Source organism: Balaenoptera musculus, chromosome 16 (genome assembly GCF_009873245.2).
Source record: "Balaenoptera musculus isolate JJ_BM4_2016_0621 chromosome 16, mBalMus1.pri.v3, whole genome shotgun sequence".
Classification (NCBI taxonomy): domain Eukaryota; kingdom Metazoa; phylum Chordata; class Mammalia; order Artiodactyla; family Balaenopteridae; genus Balaenoptera; species Balaenoptera musculus.
Genome location: NC_045800.1, coordinates 72,595,041 through 72,604,122, shown reverse-complemented (window position 1 = coordinate 72,604,122; position 9,082 = coordinate 72,595,041). Strand labels below are relative to the sequence as shown.

Genomic DNA, 9,082 nt, shown 5'->3' with positions numbered 1-9,082 from the left:
CTTTGACTTGGATCAGAGTAAATAAAGCACTTCCCTATTTGCACTGAAATGTTTTGTCTAGGAATTAAATATTAGGTATTAGTCAGATATTTCACTTCTTCCATCATTTGCCATGTGGAGCAAATTGCATTTAAGAAGTATCCCTGTGTTTGATTTTGCTGCCAAAACCACGTCAGGTCATCTGGTGCTGCAGAGCCGCTGCTGCTTTGCTGCTTCACCATCCATATAGGTTCGTCTGTTTAGTGTAAAGCAGTGTGTTTATGGACACATTGAAACACAGGTGACCTCGTGACACAGTATGGTGGCCTTTGTGTGAATTTAATTATGCAAATGTCAGTATAAGTGTATGTGTAAGATCACGTATAGAATCTGAAGTAATGGAAATACCACCAGTTTTTGAAAGTTCATTTGAAGGTTGGCAAGCCAAGAGAACTGTAAAACTGGTGTATGCCATTGCCAACTGGCACTTTTGACAGGGAAAACATACCTGCAGACCCTTTGTCAGCATTGTGTCAGCCAGGCTGTGGCTTCCCTGAATTAGAGCTCCTGCAGGTGCCTGTGGTGATGAATCTCCTTACTTTTCTTTTTTTTTTTGGCCACACCTTTGGGCATGTGGGATCCTAGTTTCCCGACCAGGGATCGAACCCGCGCCCCCTGCCTTGGAAGCGCAGAGTCTTAACCCCTGGACCGCCAGGAAAGTCCTGACTCTCCTTATTTTCACATCGATTGTTTTATAATTTGAAATATTTTTACCTTCTGAGGCAATCTCACCTGAGCACTCATTAAATGGGGGTGACAATGCTAGGGCTGAAAAATAGGCTGAAAATTTGGCATTTTGGAATGAACTTCAGATTGGCTTTTAATGAACTTCAGATTGGCTTTAATTTACTGTTTGTTTGAAAGCCAAACAAACAGTTCCCGTGGCACATTTTAGAGCGAGGACCCTGTAAAATGTTAGTGGTAATCTTGAGAAAATAAAAAGCAGCATGAAAGCAAAAATGTACCATAGTTGTGGATTTTGAGGAAGCATCTCCCATTAACTTCTGTGGAAAAATCAGTATTGAGTTATGCACATTCTTCAAGAATATATCCTCTGTCTAAAATCCGGTATATGATTTTCATATAAACTATTGTTAGGAAACAATTCTGGGACAAGCACGGGTTTAATGATTCTGTAAATGTTTGTTCTTCCAATGAGTATTTATTGAAAACGTTTTATGAGCCAAATAACTAGGTCGTGAGGACAGCATTCAACTCGTCTTGTCTTCGTGGACTTTACAACCCCTTGTTGGGAAGACAGATTATAAGCAAGTAAATAATTGTAATGGGATGTTCCTGCCTCTTTTGACTTCGGCCAGTAAGGTAGCTGTCAGAGCAGTTATCAGAATTCCATACCTGATATGCAGATTTACAAGGAAATGGCTCTAAGAACCTGTCCCACAAGTCTTAGGCCCAGGATAAAGCTACACCATTTCCAGGGCCCAGTGCAAAGTGAAAGTATTAAATTCCAGACAGCAACAACAGAGCTTTAAACCAGGCCCGAGGCCCTTCCAAGTGTGGAGGCCCGTGTGACTGCACAGGTCACATGCCCGTGAAGCTGGCCCTGCTTAGATCCTTTAGCAAAAAAAAAAAAAAGCAAAGTGAAAAAGCTTAGAGTAGAAAAGAGAGATCTGGGGGAGGGTGATCTTTGGAGAGCTGGGCTATGCTTGGGAATGCTATCGTCTAACTAACCCAAGTCTAGTGCCAGGGAGCGGCTCACAGGGACCCTTGAAGAGCTCTGAAACGTGTTTCCTGCCATGGTGAGACACAGAACCAGCGCCCGCCGGAGGGGCCTGAGAAGCTAACACTGAAGACTCACCGGGAGCGTAGCTCCTACCCACGATATCTGCAGGACAGTCAGGAGGATGCCACTGGGATGGGACCAAACCGCATGGCTAGAGCTCGCGGGGTCGAGGGTTGCTTGCCTAATTGGATTGGGTCCAAGGGAGAGAGAGCTGGAAGGGGTTTCTCGGGCCAGTCTGCATTCGCCAAATGGCATCAAGCTCTGCCTCCAATCAAAGATAATGGAGTCTCTTCCTGCCATTTAGAAAAGCCACTCAGACTCACACTTCTCCAGGCCCCTTTGTAAACTTAAGGTAACTATCAATAGCAATATACAGTGGCCCCGTGCACCCGTTACCCAGTGTCATTATTTTTACATTTGAAACCCACAGCATATCTCTTTCTGTCCACATCTCCCTTTCTTTTTCAAAAAGATGTATTTCCTTACACTTTTTCAACTTTTCTTTATACTTTTACAACATATCTGTCTATCTATCTTCATCATCATCATCATATTGCATGCTTTTATGCTTTATATAAATATTAAAGATTCTGACATTTATTTATTTTGTTTGGCTTTGTGAGATTCATTCATGTTGATAAATGTAGCTATAGTTCATTTGCTTTTACTACAGCATTCCATTGTTTGACTCTAACTTATTTGTCTCTTCTCCTATTAATAGACACTTGTTTCTCCTGTTTTGCTGTTATGAACAGTGCTGCTATAAGCTGTATTATATATGTCTCCATCTGGTCGTGTACAAGGGCTTTTTTTCTGTGGGGTGTGCAGACCCATTCCGTGTCCTTCCCCTGATCTGTTCTGTATCTCAGGGACCTGACCAATGGGAGGTGCTGGCAGGAGAGAGAAGAGAAGTCAGAGTGTGTATCTGCCTCTTGCTCAGATAATGTCGCTTCTGCACCTCCGGCTCCCATCCCACAGGTCCACCCTGGTTCTAGCTTCTGCCCAGAGACCCCCAACCAACTCCTGGTCTTCTGTAGCCTCAGTCTTTTGTCTCAATAGACTGAGATGGGAGTGAGTTCCTGAAATGGCTGGTCCCTGGTCGCCTCACTGTTTGCTGTTTGACTTCTCAGCTCTTTCAATACACAGGTCACCAATTCCTTTGCTTAAATTCCTTCTGTTTCAAGACCTGGAATGGATTTTCTTTTCCAGTTACATCCTAATATATAGGTTGTGCATATCTTCAACTCCAAATTGCTGTCCAAAGTGGGTACACCTACTTATGCTTCTAGCAACAGTGTATGTGTTCCCATTGTTTTAATAACCAATATTAAGAATTGTCAGGGCTTCCCTGGTGACACAGTGGTTAAGAATCCACCTGCCAATGCAGGGGGACACGGGTTGGAGCCCTGGTCCGGGAAGATCCCACATGTCACAGAGCAACTAAGCCCGTGCGCCATAACTACTGAAGCCTGCGCTCTAGAGCTCGTGAGCCACAACTACTGAGCCCGTGTGCCACACCTACAGAAGCCCGCGCGCCTGGAGCCCATGCTCTGAAACAAGAGAAGCCACCGGCAATGAGAAGCCTGTGCACCGCCACGAAGAGTAGCCCCTGCTCGCTGCAACTAGAGAAAGTCCATGCGCAGCAACGAAGACCCAACACAGCCATAAATAAATAAATAAATAAAAAAGATTGTCAGACTTTTACAATTTTGCTAATCTAATTAGTCCGAAACAATATTTTACTGAAGTTTTAGTTTTCTTTCCTTGAGACTGAGGGTCTTTCTGTATATTATTGACCGTCCAGGTTTTCCTTTGGTAAATTGCTTGCTTGCCTTTTAGAAATAAAACTGTCTTTATTTGCATACAACGTGATCATCAACATAGATAATCCTATGGAATCTACAAGAAAAGCTAGAACTAATAAATGAGTTTTACAAGACTACAGAATATAATATCAGTATGAAAAATATATTGCGTTTCTGCATACTAGCAACCATTTTTCAGAAAAATTTGTTGGTTCCTTAAAAAGGGAAATATAGGGCTTCCCTGGTGGCGCAGTGGTTGAGAATCTGCCTGCTAATGCAGGGGACACGGGTTCGAGCCCTGGTCTGGGAAGATCCCACATGCCACGGAGCGGCTGGGCCCGTGAGCCACAACTACTGAGCCTGCGCGTCTGGAGCCTGTGCCCCTCAACGGGAGGGGCCGCGATAGTGAGAGGCCCGCGCACCGCGATGAAGAGCGGTCCCCGCACCGCGACGAAGAGTGGCCCCCACTTGCCGCAACTAGAGAAAGCCCTCGCACGAACCGAAGACCCAGCACAGCCAAAAATAAATAAATAAATAAAAATAAAAGTAGCTATAAAATTTAAAAAAAAAAAAAGGGAAATATACCACAAAGTATGACCGAGCCATTCCACCTCTAACTACCTAAGAGGTATAAAATTGCTTGCCTATTTTTTTTTTTTTTCTGCAAAAATGCTTTATTGTTTCCACTTGGTCCAAGGCTTGGGAGAGGGCTCCAGGGTGGTTAAAAAGCTGCCTACTGGCTGCAGAGAAGGGCTTCAGGCAGAAGCCCTAACACCGGCGGGCTCCTCAGAGGTCGCTGGGCTTTGGTCGGCTCCTACTGGTACTTGAGGGTGAGCCTTCCGAAGAGATAATCTCCCAGCCCAGCCTGCGGTGGTTGGTCAGGTGGTCGCCCACGTTCTTGATGAGTTTCACCTGCTCGTCTAGGACGCGGGCTCTCCTGGAAGTCACACAGGTGACAGTCTGCGTCAGCACAAGCCGGGGCATGCAGGTCCAAAATGGCCTGGCTCAGGTTCTTCTCCACGAGCATGGCGGCTTCCATAGCGTCCTGGGTTTTACCCCACTCATCTTGGGGCTCCTTCTGCGCGTCCGGAAGAGGGCACAGCCACTGCGCTGGTTTTGCATTTTCAAGAGACACTGGGAGCCTTCCCGCTTCTCGTTGGCCGATTTGCGGAAAAAGTGGCTCATGCCCTCCAGAGCCACATCCTTGCTGTGGAAATAGAAGCCCTGAGAGAGGTAAGTGTAGGAGGTCCGCAGATGCAGGTTGACCAGGCGGTGGACAATGGCCTCCACCTCGGTGGAATCATTCTGACCAATTTGGGAGCTCACGGTTGGTTGGTAATAAGGAGTTAAGCTCAAAAAAGGGTGTTGGCTGGTCCCGAGGCCGAGGATCCTGAACTGCTGATTCTGAGGGTTGCGACTGGAAAAAACGTTGGAGGGTGGTCGGAGGCTGGGGCGAGGGGCGTCCCTGGGTCTGTGGCCTCCAAACGCCGTTGCAGCAAGAGAGATCCATGGCACCACGGAGCGTACTGCTTGTTTGCCTGTTTTTTGATTGTTTGGTTCTTACTGATTTATAGGAGTTACTTATGTTCTACATACTAATTCTTTGTTGGTTATACGTGTGGTAAATACCTTCTCCCATTCCTTGTCCTGTCTTGCCATTTTTTTTCAATAGTATGTTCTCATGGACAGACGTTTCTAATTTTAATGTAGTTTTCACAAAGTTTTAATGTTTCCCTGAGTTTCACGGAACATTGCTGATCAGATGAGGGCCACCAGATGTGACCAGCCTACCTGTATTGACAAAATTCTGCAACCCACATCCCCTCGACAGAGCATGTGTAGAAGGCAGCTTGCAGCTGGCTAGTCCGGAACCCTATGTCAGCGTTTCCCGTTAGAGAAAACGGACTCCCGAGAGGAAGTCTAAGGCTCTATTTGCTGCAGATCCTTCCTACCTGGGAGCATGGAGGGGGCCTGGCCACACTGGGGGCACCTCCCAGGCTTTTCTAGCCCAACTGTATCTCACACTCAGCTGAACGCAAGCCTATAATGGGAACGTGTTTTTGTTTGTGTTTTTTTTTAAATTTGTACTGAGCCTGGCTTGGAAAGTGTATTGAACAGGGTGAGTCCCTGAGACATAGCCAGCTATGTTCAATGTGACCAACTGGCAACCAAGAGCCATGCTGGGTTGGAGCAGAGAACATAGGCAGTGTGCAGCTGGGGCCTCGCGCTGCCACAGGAAGCAGATAAATCTTAAGCACGACTACACAGCAGGCTGAGGAGAGGGGGCCCAGGACCAGCGTGGCGCCTGCACGCAGCTCAGGCCCGCACATCCGTCTCTCCACTGGTAACGGCAGCCTGTAGCACAGGCCCACTGTGAGGCCTGACTGCCCAGAACAAAGGTCAGGAGCTCTTATAACATGTGCATTTTAGGCTAGTTGTTACTTGCACATGATATTTTAAAAATTCAAACAGTGTAACGAAAAGTACACAAAGTCCTGCTTCTTTCTTGTTCTCATCTTCTGGGTTCCCACCTCTCATTCCCCCCCTGATATTTTCTTTATGCAAGTAAATATGAATGTATATTGTTATACCTCTCTGTTTTTACCCCAAAATAGCACATACAGACAGGTTTTTTTTAAACCACAGATCTAGGAAATATTTGATGAAGAATTTTAAAATCAGGTTTTATTTAATTAGATCTTTCCTATGAATGAACTGTGTCACTTTGATAATTTTTTCCTTATCTTTTTTTTTTCGGTGGGGGGGGGGCTGAACTGCATGGCTTGCGGGATCTTAGTTCCCTGACCAGGGATTGAACCCGGGCCCCCTGCAGTGGAAGCGTGGCGTCATAACCACTGGACTGCCAGGGAATTCCCTCCTTATGGTTTGTAAATTTTCTTACAAAAGTCTGTGGTCACCCACCAGTCCAAGACAGATGTAAGTCAGGTATAAAAGGGTGATTTTTTTTCTTTTTAAATACTTCAGAATCAGAAAAAAAGTTGTGTGATGTGTTTATTAAAGAAAATTTGGAAAATAGAGAAAAGCACAAAGAAGAAAAAATTTAAGAGTAATTCTACTAGCAGAAATATTCCAGTGATAACCATTATGGTGTTTAGAATACAATATTTTATAATGGGTATATTGCATGTCCCAATAAAACACATATACAATTAACATATATATTTTTTTAAAAACTTTATTTATTTATTTATTTATTTATGGTTGTGTTGGGTCTTCGTTTCTGTGCGAGGCCTTTCTCTAATTGCGGCAAGTGGGGGCCACTTTTCATTGCGGTGCGCAGGCCTCTCACTATCGCGGCCTCTCGTTGCGGAGCACAGGCTCCAGACGCACAGGCTCAGTAATTGTGGCTCACGGGCCTAGTTGCTCCGCAGCATGTGGGATCTTCCCAGACCAGGGCTCGAACCCGCGTCCCCTGCATTGGCAGGCAAACTCTCAACCACTGCACCACCAGGGAAGCCCCAATTAACATATATTTTGAACTGTAAAATGGAAAAACATTAATCAATGCTTGTTTATTTACCATAAAATCACAAACATTCGATATTTCCAATTCATTGGTGACAATAATGTGATGTGTTGATGTATGCATTAGCTTGCTCTCTCTCTCTATATATATGTATATTTAAATTTTTTTTCTATGTGTATATATATATTCTCTATATGTGTTATTTTTAAAAGGAGTCTTAAGTAGAGGCACATATTGATTTTTTGCCTAGTGTAAAGGATTGCATCACCTCTCTATTCAGTTCAAGGTGTTTCAACATGTATTTATTCTCTACTTTAATTATAGTAGTAATTCCTCACATTTGTATACAGTACCACAGTTTGCAGAAGTCTTCTTTCCTCTTTTGAACAGCCCGTTGAGTGAGGTAGTACTATTCTTATTGGCTGGATAAGGAAACTGAGGATCACAGAGGTTAAGTGTCTTGTCTAAGGCCATCTAGCTAGTTGGGTAGAAGACTTGTAGGTTTGGATTCCAAGTCTAGTTCTCATTCCACCAGACCATGGTGGGGACAGAAGAAAGAAGAAACACCCTATGTTCCCAGACCTGTTTAGGTTTACGATGTAGTTGATGAGACGAGTCACAAAACCATTAGACACCCAGAGAAGAAAACACCTGGCCTAACAGAGGCAAATATGATCACCCTCATCAGGCCCTATGCGTCATCCTTCATTTAGCCAGTTTCCATCACTTCTCCCTGTTGCCTTACTTGGTCTTCTTCTGGCCTCTGTGGTACCCACCTAGACCTCAAAGGCCTTTGAAGAAAAGCTCCTGATGAGAAATTGGAAAGAACTTTAGCTGATTTCTGGTCCTGGGAATTCCAGACTGTAGGCCAGGCAGAAGATGTGCATTCCTCCAGCAATGGAGATTTTTCATTGACAAGTGAGAATTACGCCTTAAATATTGTGTTTCTCCTGTAGCTTAAAAATGTTTGTCATGCATTCGTTCGATTGTTCAGTCATTTCCTCGATCATGTTTGAATTCAGCAAGCATCACTGAGGACCCAGCATGTCCTCGGTGGCCTAGGGCACCCTGCTAGCCCTAGAAATGAAACATGAGTTAGCCCCTTAAGGAGTTCCATTTCCACATGACTCTTTTGGTTACTTGGGCAACAGACTTGAGTGCAGCATTATTAGATAACACATGATCTACACAACTGGAGTACAGCTCTGTAAAAGTATCGCTTAGCTAGAGCACAGGCCAAGAGTTGTTTTTCATCTCTTTTTCATACCGTAGTCACTCCTGTGTAGATAAGGGCTCTGTTCCAGGACCAAGATTGAAGGTGGTGGAGTCCAACATGTACAAGACAACCCACATAGGGTGCAAAAAGAAAATATTTTGATGTATCCTTGTAACATTTCTTTTATTGGGAATATGTTTTCCATGATGTATAATATGTTAGTGTTACATGCAGTAGTGCACATATATACTTTCTGAATCCATAACTACACATGTGTCATGTGCTCAATAGTGTTTTATCGATGGGGTGGGCAATCAAGAATTTGGGTTTCCCTGCTCTACAGCCACAGCTATACTGCCTCTCCTTTCTCAACAGTATATAAAACTCTGCTGAAAGGCTCATTTGGGAAGCTTTCCAAAGTCACTGGGTTCAGATTTGGCCTGATGGCTGAGGAGAGACTTATACAAAGTTTCGAGAGCAGTAAAGTTTGAGTGAGGTCCTACAGTCTGTGCCAAAGCTTCTCTTTTACACAGACAGAGGAAGGATAGATTTCTTCTTAGCTCAGTAATCCCTTCCTTCCTGCCAGGATCTTGAATTTTAAGAGCATACTTTTTCCCCTCATACTTGGAGAATTTGTTTTATGTTTATTTGATGTTGGAGCTCTTCTGCAGAGTGACTTTTCACCTATTTTCCCAAGGAAGCACCGTGCTTTATCAACTGCCTTCACTCCTTGCCTCTCATCTGGAGTTGGAAGGGAATTGGTTGGGGTCCGAGTTCCCCTCTCTTCTATT

General features: G+C 44.4%; 1 pseudogene; it reads right to left on the bottom strand.

The window, feature by feature from the left end:
* Positions 1 to 4,343: 4,343 nt before the first annotated feature.
* LOC118882421 lies at positions 4,344 to 7,549 on the bottom strand (annotated as a pseudogene).
* Between the last annotated feature and the right edge of the window lie 1,533 nt (positions 7,550 to 9,082).